A 12784-nucleotide genomic window follows, 5' to 3' on the forward strand; every position below is an offset into this window, starting at 1 on the left:
CATGGAAATATCCTCACTGCTATCTCCATGAACATGGATATATCTACACCGCTATCTCTATAAGCATGGAAATATCTACACCGCCATCTCTATAAACATGGAAATATCTACACCGACATCTGTATAAACATGGAAATATCTACAGCGCTATCTGTATAAACATTGAAATATCTACACCGCTATCTGTATAAACATGGAAATATCTACACTGCGATCTGTATAAACATGGAAAATCTACCCCGCGATCTGTATAAACATGGAAATATCTACACCGCTATCTGTATAAACATGGAAATATCTACACCACCATCTATATAAAGATGGAAATATCTACACCGCCATCTGTATAAACATGGAAATATCTACAATGGCATCTGTAGAAAGATGGAAATATCTACACAGCATCTGTATAAACATGGAAATATCTACACAGCCATCTGTATATACAAGGAAATATCTACACCGCTATCTGTATAAACATGGAAATAACTACACCGCTATTTGTATAAACAAGCAAATATCTACACCGTGATCTGTATAAACATGGAAATATCTACACCGCCATCTCTATAAACATGGAAATATCTACAACCCTATCTGTATAAACATGGAAATATCCACACCGCTTTCTCTATAAACATGGAAAAATCAACACCGCTATCTCTATGAACATGGAAATATCTACACCGCCATCTCTATAAACATGGAAATATCTACACCACGATCAGTATAAACATGGAAATATATACACCGCTATCCGTATAAACAAGGAAATATCTCCACTGCTATCTCTATAAACATCGAAATATCTACACCGCCATCTGTATAAACATGGAAATACTTACAAAGTTATCTGTATAAACAAGGAAATATCTACACTGCCATGTTTATAAACATGAAAATATCTACACAGCCATGAGTACATACATGGAAATATGTACACCGCTATCTATATAAACATGGAAATAACTACACCGCTATCTGTATAAACATGGAAATATCTACACCGCCATCTGCATGTCCATGAAAATATCTACGCCGCCCTCTGTATAAACATGGAAATATCTACACGGCCATCTGTGTATAGATGGAAATATCAGCACCGCCATCTGTACAAACATGGAAATATCTACACCGCTATCTCTATAAACATGGAAATATCTGCACTGCTATCTGTAAAAACATGGAAATAGCTATACAGTCATCTGTATAAACATGGAAATATCTACCATGCCCTCTGTATACACATGGAAATATCTACACAGCCATCTGTGTAAACATGTAAATATCTACACTGCTATCTCTATAAACATGGAAATATCTACAGTGCCATCTCTATAAACATGAAAATGTCTACACTGCCATCTCCATAAACATGGAACTACTCCGCCATCTGTATAAACATGGAAACATCTACACCGACTTCTTTGTGAATAAGGAAATATCTACAATGCCATCTGTATAAAGATATAAATATCTGCACCGCGAGCTGTATAAACATGGAAATATCTACATCGCTATCTGTATAAAAGTGGAAATACCAACACCGCTATCGGTATAAACATGGAAATATCTACAACGCCATCTATATAAACATAGAAATATCTACACGGCTATGTCTCTAAACATGGAAATACCTACACCGCTATCTCTATAAACATGGAAATATCTACACCGCTATCTGTATAAACATGGAAATATCTACACCGCGATCTGCATAAACATGGAAATATCTACAACGCGAACTGTATAAACATGGAATATCTTCACCACGATCTGTATAAACATGGAAATATCTACACCGCTATCTGTATAAACATGGTAATATCTACATCACAATCCATATAAACATGGAAATATCTACACCGCCATCTGGATAAACATGGAAATATCTACAATGCCATCTGTAGAAAGATGGAAATATCTACACAGCCATCTGTATAAACATGGAAATATCTACACAGCCATCTGTATATACATGGAAATATCTACACCGCTATCTGTATAAACATGGAAATAACTACACCGCTATTTGTATAAACAAGCAAATATCTACACCGTGATCTTTATAAACATGGAAATATCTACACCGCCATCTCTATAAACATGGAAATATCTACAACCCTATCTGTATAAACATGGAAATATCCACACCGCTATCTCTGTAAACATGGAAAAATCAACATCGCTATCTCTATGAACATGGAAATATCTACACCGCCATCTCTATAAACATGGAAATATCTACAACACGATCAGTATAAACATGGAAATATCTACACCACTTTCTGTATAAACATGGAAATATCTCCACTGCTATGTCTATAAACATCGAAATATCTACACCACCATCTGTATAATCATGGAAATACTTACAAAGTTATCTGTATAAACATGGAAATATCTACACGGTCATCTGTGCATAGATGGAAATATCAACACCGCCATCTGTACAAACACGGAAATATCTGCACCGCTATCTGTATAAACATGCAAACATCTACACCGCGGTCTGTATAAACATGGAAATAACTACACCGCTATCTGTATAAACATGGAAATATCTACACCGCTATCTCTATAAACATGGAAATATCTACACCGTGATCTCTATAAACATGGAAATATTTACACCGCTATCTGAATAAACATGGAAACTTCTACACCATTATCTGTATAAATATGGAAATATCTACACCGCTTTCTCTATAAATTGGAAATATCTACACCACCATCTGTATAAACATGGAAATACCTATTCAGTCATCTGTGTAAACATGGAAATATCTACACCACCATCTGTATAAACTTGGAAATATCTACAATGCCATCTTTATACACATGGAAATACTTACACGGCAATCTGTGTATAGATGGAAACATCAACACCGCCATCTGTACACACATGGAAATGTCTACGCCGCTATCTGTATAAACATGGAAAAATCTACACCGCCATCTGTATAAACATGGAAATATCTACAGCGCTATCTGTATAAACATGGAAATATCTACACCGCTATCTGTATAAACATGGAAATATCTACACCGCGATCTGTATAAACATGGAAATATCTACACCGCGATCTGTATAAACATGGAAATATCTACACCGCGATCTGTATAAACATGGAAATATCTACACCGTTATCTGTATAAACATGGAAATATCTACACCGCGATCTGTATAAACATGGAAATATCTACACCGCAATCTGTATAAACTTGGAAAGACCTACAAAGTCATCCGTATAAACATGGAAATATCTACACAGCCATCTGCATAAACCTGGAAATATCTACACAGCCATCTGTATATACATGGAAATATCTACACCGATATCTGTATAAACATGGAAATAACTACACCGCTATTTGTATAAACAAGGAAATATCTACACCGCCATCTGCTTAAACATGGAAATATATACACAGACATCTGTTTATACATGGAAATATCTACACCGCTATCTCTATCAACATGGAAAAATCAACACCGCTATGTCTATGAACTTGGTAATATCTACACCGCCATCTCTATAAACATGGAAATATCTACACCGCGATCAGTATAAACATGGAAATATCTACACCGCTATCTGTATAAACATGGAAATATCTCCACTGCTATCCCTATAAACATCGAAATATCTACACCGCCATCTGTATAAACAGGGAAATACTTACAAAGTTATCTGTATAAACATGGAAATATCTACACCGCCATCTGTCTAAACATGGAAATATCTACACAGCCATGTGAATATACATGGAAATATCTACACCGCTATCTATATAAACATGGAAATAACTACACCGCTTTCTGTATAAACATGGAAATATTTACACCGCCATCTACGTATCCATAGAAATACCTGCAACACCGTCTGTATAAACATGGAAACATCTACAGGGCCATCTGTGTATAGATGGAAATATCAACTCCGCCATCTGTACAAACATGGAAATATCTGCAACGCTATCTGTATAAACATGGAAATATTTACACCGCGGTCTGTATAAACATGGAAATATCTACATCGCTATCTGTATAAACATGGAAATACCTACACCGCTATCTCTATAAACATGGAAATATCTACACCGTTATCTGTATAAATATGGAAATATCTACACCGCTATCTCTATAAAATTGGAAATATCTACACCGCAATCGGTATAAACATGGAAATACCTATACAGTCATCTGTGTAAACATGGAAATATCTACACCACCATCTGTATAAACATGGAAATATCTACAATGCCATCTTTATACACATGGAAATACCTACATGGCAATCTGTGTATAGATGGAAACATCAACAACGCCATCTGTACAAACATGGAAATATCTACACTGCTTTCTCTATAAACATGGAAATATCTACATTGCGGTCTGTATAAACATGGAAATATCTACACCGGGATCTGTATAAACATGGAAATATCTACACCACGATCTGTATAAACATGCAAATATATACACTGCTATCTGTATAAACATGGAAATATCTGCACCGCTATCTCTGTAGACATGGAAATATGTACAAAGCCATCTGTATAAACATGGAAATACCTACACAGTCATGTGTAGGAACATGGAAATATCTACACTGACATCTGTATAAACATAGAAATATCAACACAGCCCTCTGTTAAAATATGGAGATATCTGCATAGGCATCTGTATAAACATGGAAATATCTACACCGCAATCTGTATAAACATGGTAATATCTACACAGCTATCTGTATAAACATGGGAATATCTACACCGCTATCTGTATAAACATGGATACATCTACACTGCTATCTGTATAAACATGGAAATATCCTCACTGCTATCTCTATGAACATGGATATATCTACACCGCTATCTCTATAAACATGGAAATATCTACACCGCCATCTCTATAAACATGGAAATATCTACACCGCCATCTGTATAAACATGGAAATATCTACAGCGCTATCTGTATAAACATGGAAATATCTACACCGCTATCTCTACAAACATGGAAATATCTGCACTGCTATCTGTAAAAACATGGAAATAGATATACAGTCATCTGTATAAACATGGAAAAATCTACCATGCCATCTGTATACACATGGAAATATCTACATAGCCATCTGTATAAACATGTAAATATCTACACTGCTATCTCTATAAACATGGAAATATCTACAGTGCCATCTCTATAAACATGAAAATGTGTACACTGCCATCTCCATAAACATGGAACTATCTACTCCGCCATCTGTATAAACATGGAAACACCTACACCGCCATCTGTGTGAATAAGGAAATATCTACAATGCCATCTGTATAAAGATATTAATATCTGCACCGCGAGCTGTATAAACATGGAAATATCTACATCGCTATCTGTATAAAAGTGGAAATACCAACACCACTATCGGTATAAACATGGAAATATCTACAACGCCATCTATATTAACATGGAAATATCTACACCGCTACATCTATATACATGGAAATACCTACACCGCTATCTCTATAAACATGGAAATATCTACACCGCTATCTGTATAAACATGGAAATATCCACAACGCGATCTGCATAAACATGGAAATATCTACACCACCATCTACATAAACATGGAAATATCTACACGGCCATCTGTATAAACATGGAAATATCTACAATGCCATCTGTAGAAAGATGGAAATATCTACACAGCCATCTGTATAAACATGGAAATATCTACACAGCCATCTGTATATATATGGAAATATCTACACCGCTATCTGTATAAACATGGAAATAACTACACCGCTATTTGTATAAACAAGCGAATATCTACACCGTGATCTGTATAAACATGGAAATATCTACACCGCCATCTCTATAAACATGGAAATATCTACAACCCTATCTGTATAAACATGGAGATATCCACACCACTATCTCTATAAACATGGAAAAATCAACACCGCTATCTCTATGAACATGGAAATATCTACACCGCCATCTCTATAAACATGGAAATATCTACACCACGATCAGTATAAACATGGAAATATCTACACCGCTATCTGTATAAACAAGGAAATATCTCCACTGCTATCTCAATAAACATCGAAATATCTACACCACCATCTGTATAAACATGAAAATATCTGCACATCCATGAGTGCATACATGAAAATATCTACACCCCTATCTATATAAACATGGAAATAACTACAACGCTATCTGTATAAACATGGAAATATCTACAACGCCATCTGCATGTCCATGGAAATATCTATGCCGCCATCTGTATATACATGGAAATATCTACACGGCCATCTGTGTATAGATGGAAATATCAACACCGCCATCTGTACAAACATGGAAATATCTACAACGCTATCTCAATAAACATGGATATATCTGCACTGCTATCTGTAAAAACATGGAAATAGCTATACAGTCATCTGTATAAACATGGAAATATCAACAATGCCATCTGTATACACATGGAAATATCTACACAGCCATCTGTATAAACCTGTAAATATCTACACTGCTATCTCTATAAACATGGAAATATCTACAGCGCCATCTCTATAAACATGAAAATATCTACGCTGCCATCTCCATAAACATGGAACTAACTACTCCGCCATCTGTATAAACATGGAAACATCTACACCGCCATCTGTGTGAATAAGGAAATATCTACAATGCCATCTGTATAAAGATATAAATATCTGCACCGCGAGCTGTATAAACATGGAAACATCCACATCGCTATCTGTATAAACGTGGAAATACCAAGACCGCTATCGGTATAAACATGGAAATATCTACAACGCCATCTATATAAACATGGAAATATCTACACCGCTATGTCTATAAACATGGAAATACCTACACCGCTATCTCTATAAACATGGAAATATCTACACCGCTATCTGTATAAACATGGAAATATCTACACCGCTATCTGTATAAACATGGAAATATCTACACCGCTATCTGTATAAACATGGAAATATCTACACCGCTATCTGTATAATCATGGAAATATCTACACCACGATCTGTATAAACATGGAAATATCTACAACGCGAACTGTATAAACATGGAAATACCTTCACCACGATCTGTATAAACATGGAAATATCTACACCGCTATCTGTATAAACATGGTAATATCTACACCACCATCTATATAAACATGGAAATATCTACACCGCCATCTGTATAAACATGGAAATATCTACAATGCCATCTGTAGAAAGATGGAAATATCTACACAGCCATCTGTATAAACATGGAAATATCTACACAGCCATCTGTATATACAGGGAAATATCTACACCGTGATCTGTATAAACATGGAAATAACTACACCGCTATTTGTATAAACAAGCAAATATCTACACCGTGATCTGTATAAACATGGAAATATCTACACCGACATCTCTATAAACATGGAAATATCTACAACCGTATCTGTATAAACATGGAAATATCCACACTGCTATCTCTATAAACATGGAAAAATCAACACCGCTATCTCTATGAACATGGAAATATCTACACCGCCATCTCTATAAACATGGAAATATCTACACCACGATCAGTATAAACATGGAAATATCTACACCGCTATCTGTATAAACATGGAAATATCTCCACTGCTATCTCTATAAACATCGAAATATCTACACCACCATCTGTATAAACATGGAAATACTTACAAAGTTATCTGTATAAACATGGAAATATCTACCCCGCCATCTACATATCCATGGAAATATCTGCGCCGCCATCTGTATAAACATGGAAATATCTACACGGTCATCTGTGTATAGATGGAAATATCAACACCACCATCTGTACAAACATGGAAATATCTGCACCGCTATCTGTATAAACATGGAAATATCTACACCGTGGTCTGTATAAACATGGAAATATCTACACCGATATCTGTATAAACATGGAAATATCTACACCGCTATCTCTATAAACATGGAAATATCTACACCGTGATCTGTATAAACATGGAAATATTTACACCGCTATCTGTATAAACATGGAAACTTCTACACCGTTATCTGTATAAATATGGAAATATCTACACCGCTATCTCTATAAACTTGAAAATATCTACACCGCCATCTGTATAAACATGGAAATACCTATACAGTCATCTGTGTAAATATGGAAATATCTACACCACCATCTGTATAAACATGGAAATATCTAGAATGCCATCTTTATACACATGGAAATACCTACACGGCAATCTGTGTATAGATGGAAACATCAACAACGCCATCTGTACAAACATGGAAATATCTACACTGCTATCTCTATAAACATGGAAATATCTACACTGCGGTCTGTATAAATATGGAAATATCTACACCGGTATCTGTATAAACATGGAAATATCTACACCACGATCTGTATAAACATGCAAATATATACACCGCTTTCTGTATAAACATGGAAATATCTGCACCGCTATCTCTATAGACATGGAAATATCTACAAAGCCATCTGTATAAACATGGAAATACCTACACAGTCATGTGTAGGAACATGGAAATATCTACACTGCCATCTGTAGAAACATAGAAATATCTACACAGCCCTCTGTATAAATATGGAGATATCGGCATAGGCATCTGTATAAACATGGAAATATCTACACCGCAATCTGTATAAACATGGAAATATCTACACCGCTATCTGTATAAATATGAAATGTCTAAACCGCTATCTCTATAAAAATGGAAATATCTACACTGCGATCTGTATAAACATGGAAATATCCTCACTGCTATCTCTATGAACATGGATATATCTACACCGCTATCTCTATAAACATGGAAACATCTACACCGCCATCTCTATAAACATGGAAATATCTACACCGCCGTCTGTATAAACATGGAAATATCTACAGCGCTATCTGTATAAACATGGAAATGTCTACACCGCTATCTGTATAATCATGGAAATATCTACACTGCGATCTGTATAAACATGGAAATATCCTCACTGCTATCTCCATGAACATGGATATATCTACACCGCTATCTCTATAAAAATGGAAATATCTACACCGCCATCTCTATAAACATGGAAACATCTACAGCGCTATCTGTACAAACATGGAAATATCTACACTGCGATCTGTATAAACATGGAAAATCTACCCCGCGATCTGTATAAACATGGAAATATCTACACCGCTAACTGTATAAACATGGAAATATCTACACCGCCATATATATAAACGTGGAAATATCTACACCGCCATCTGTATAAACATGGAAATATCTACAATGCCATCTGTAGAAAGATGGAAATATCTACACAGCCATCTGTATAAACATAGAAATATATACACAGCCATCTGTATATACATGGAAATATCTACACCGCTCTCTGTATAAACATGGAAATAACTACACCGCTATTTGTATGAACAAGCAAATATCTACACCGTGATCTGTATAAACATGGAAATATCTACACCGCCATCTCTATAAACATGGAAATATCTACAACCCTATCTATATAAACATGGAAATATCCAAACCGCTATCTCTATAAACATGGAAAAAACAACACCGCTATCTCTATGAACATGGAAATATCTACACTGCCAGCTCTATAAACATGGAAATATCTACACCACGATCAGTATAAACATGGAAATATCTAAACCGCTATCTGTATAAACAAGGAAATGCCTCCACTGCTATCTCTATAAACATTGAAATATGTACACCACCATCTGTATAAACATGGAAATACGTACAAAGTTATCTGTATAAACATGGAAATATCTACACCGCCATCTGAATAAACATGAAAATATCTACACAGCCATGAGTACATACATGGAAATATCTACACCGCTATCTATATAAACATGGAAATAACTACACCGCTATCTGTATAAACATGGAAATATCTACACCGGTATCTGTATAAACATGGAAATATCTTCACCACGATCTGTATAAACATGCAATTATGTACACCGCTATCTGTATAAACATGGAAATATCTACACTGCCATCTGTAGAAACATAGAAATATCTACACAGCCCTCTGTATAAATATGGAGATATCGGCATAGGCATCTGTATAAACATGGAAATATCTACACCGCAATCTGTATAAACATGGAAATATCTACACCGCTATCTGTATAAATATGAAATATCTAAACCGCTATCTCTATAAAAATGGAAATATCTACACTGCGATCTGTATAAACATGGAAATATCCTCACTGCTATCTCTATGAACATGGATATATCTACACCGCTATCTCAATAAACATGGAAATATCTACACCGCCATCTCTATAAACATGGAAATATCTACACCGCCATCTGTATAAACATGGAAATATCTACACCGCTATCTGTATAAACATGGAAATATCTACACCGCTATCTGTATAAACATGGAAATATCTACACTGCGATCTGTATAAACATGGAAAATCTACCCCGCGATCTGTATAAACATGGAAATATCTACACCGCTATCTGTATAAACATGGTAATATCTACACCATCATCTATATAAACATGGAAATATCTACACCGCCATCTGTGTAAACATGGAAATATCTACAATACCATCTGTAGAAAGATGGAAATATCTACACAGCCATCTGTATAAACATGGAAATATCTACACACCCATCTGTATATACATGGAAATATCTACAACGCTATCTGTATAACCAGGGAAATAACTACACCGCTATTTGTATAAACAAGCAAATATCTACACCGTGATCTGTATAAACATGGAAAATCTACACCGCCATCTCTATAAACATGGAAATATCTACAACCCTATCTGTATAAACATGGAAATATCCACACCGCTATCTCTATAAACATGGAAAAATCTGCACCGCTATCTCTATGAACATGGAAATATCTACACCGCCATCTCTATGAACATGGAAATATCTACACCACGATCAGTATAAACATGGAAATATCTACACCGCTATCTGTATAAACATGGAAATATCTCCACTGCTATCTCTATAAACATCGAAATATCTACACCACCATCTGTATAAACATGGAAATACTTACAAAGTTATCTGTATAAACATGGAAATATCTACACCGCCATCTACATATCCATGGAAATATCTGCGCCGTCATCTGTATAAACATGGAAATATCTACACCGTGGTCTGTATAAATATGGAAATATCTACACCGCTATCTTTATAAACATGGAAATATCCACACCGCTATCTCTATAAACATGGAAATATCTACACCGTGATCTGTATAAACATGGAAATATTTACACCGCTATCTGTATAAACATGGAAACTTCTGCACCGTTATCTGTATAAATATGGAAATATCTACACCGCTATCTCTATAAACTTGGAAATATCTACACCGCCATCTGTATAAACATGGAAATACCTATACAGTTATCTGTGTAAACATGGAAATATCTACACCACCATCTGTATAAACATGGAAATATCTACAATGCCATCTTTATACACTTGGAAATACCTACACGGCAATCTATGTATTGATGGAAACATCAACAACGCCATCTGTACAAACATGGAAATATCTACACTGCTATCTCTATAAACATGGAAATATCTACACTGCGGTCTGTATAAACATGGAAATATCTACACCGGTATCTGTATAAAGATGGAAATATCTACACCACGATCTGTATAAACATGCAAATATATACACCGCTATCTGTATAAACATGGAAATATCTGCACCGCTATCTCTATAGACATGGAAATATCTACAAAGCCATCTGTATAGACATGGAAATACCTACACAGTCTTGTGTAGGAACATGGAAATATCTACACTGCCATCTGTAGAAACATAGAAATATCTACACAGCCCTCTGTATAAATATGGAGATATCGGCATAGGCATCTGTATAAACAAGGAAATATCTACACCGCAATCTGTATAAACATGGAAATATCTACACCGCTATCTGTATAAATATGAAATATCTAAACCGCTATCTCTATAAAAATGGAAATATCTACACTACTATCTGTATAAACATGGAAATATCCTCACTGCTATCTCTATGAACATGGATATATCTACACCGCTATCTCAATAAACAAGGAAATATCTACACCGCCATCTCTATAAACATGGAAATATCTACACCGCCATCTGTATAAACATGGAAATACCTACAGCGCTATCTGTATAAACATGGAAATATCTACACCGCTATCTGTATAAACATGGAAATATCTACACTGCGATCTGTATAAACATAGAAATATCCTCACTGCTATCTCTATGAAGATGGATATATCTACACCGCTATCTCTATAAACATGGAAATATCTACAGCGCCATCTCTACAAACATGGAAATATCTACACCGCCATCTGTATATACATGGAAATATCTACACCGCTATCTGTATAAACATGGAAATATCTACACTGCGATCAGTATAAACATGGAAAATCTACCCCACGATCTGTATAAACATGGAAATATCTACACTGCTATCTGTATAAACATGGTAATATCTACACCACCAGCTATATAAACATGGAAATATCTACACCGCTATCTGTATAAACATGGAAATATCTACAATGCCATCTGTAGAAAGATGGAAATATCTACACAGCCATCTGTATAAACATGGAAATATCTACACAGCCATCTGTATATACATGGAAATATCTACAACGCTGTCTGTATAAACATGGAAATAACTACACCGCTATTTGTATAA

Source organism: Pan troglodytes, chromosome 9 (genome assembly GCF_028858775.2).
Source record: "Pan troglodytes isolate AG18354 chromosome 9, NHGRI_mPanTro3-v2.0_pri, whole genome shotgun sequence".
NCBI lineage: Eukaryota > Metazoa > Chordata > Mammalia > Primates > Hominidae > Pan > Pan troglodytes.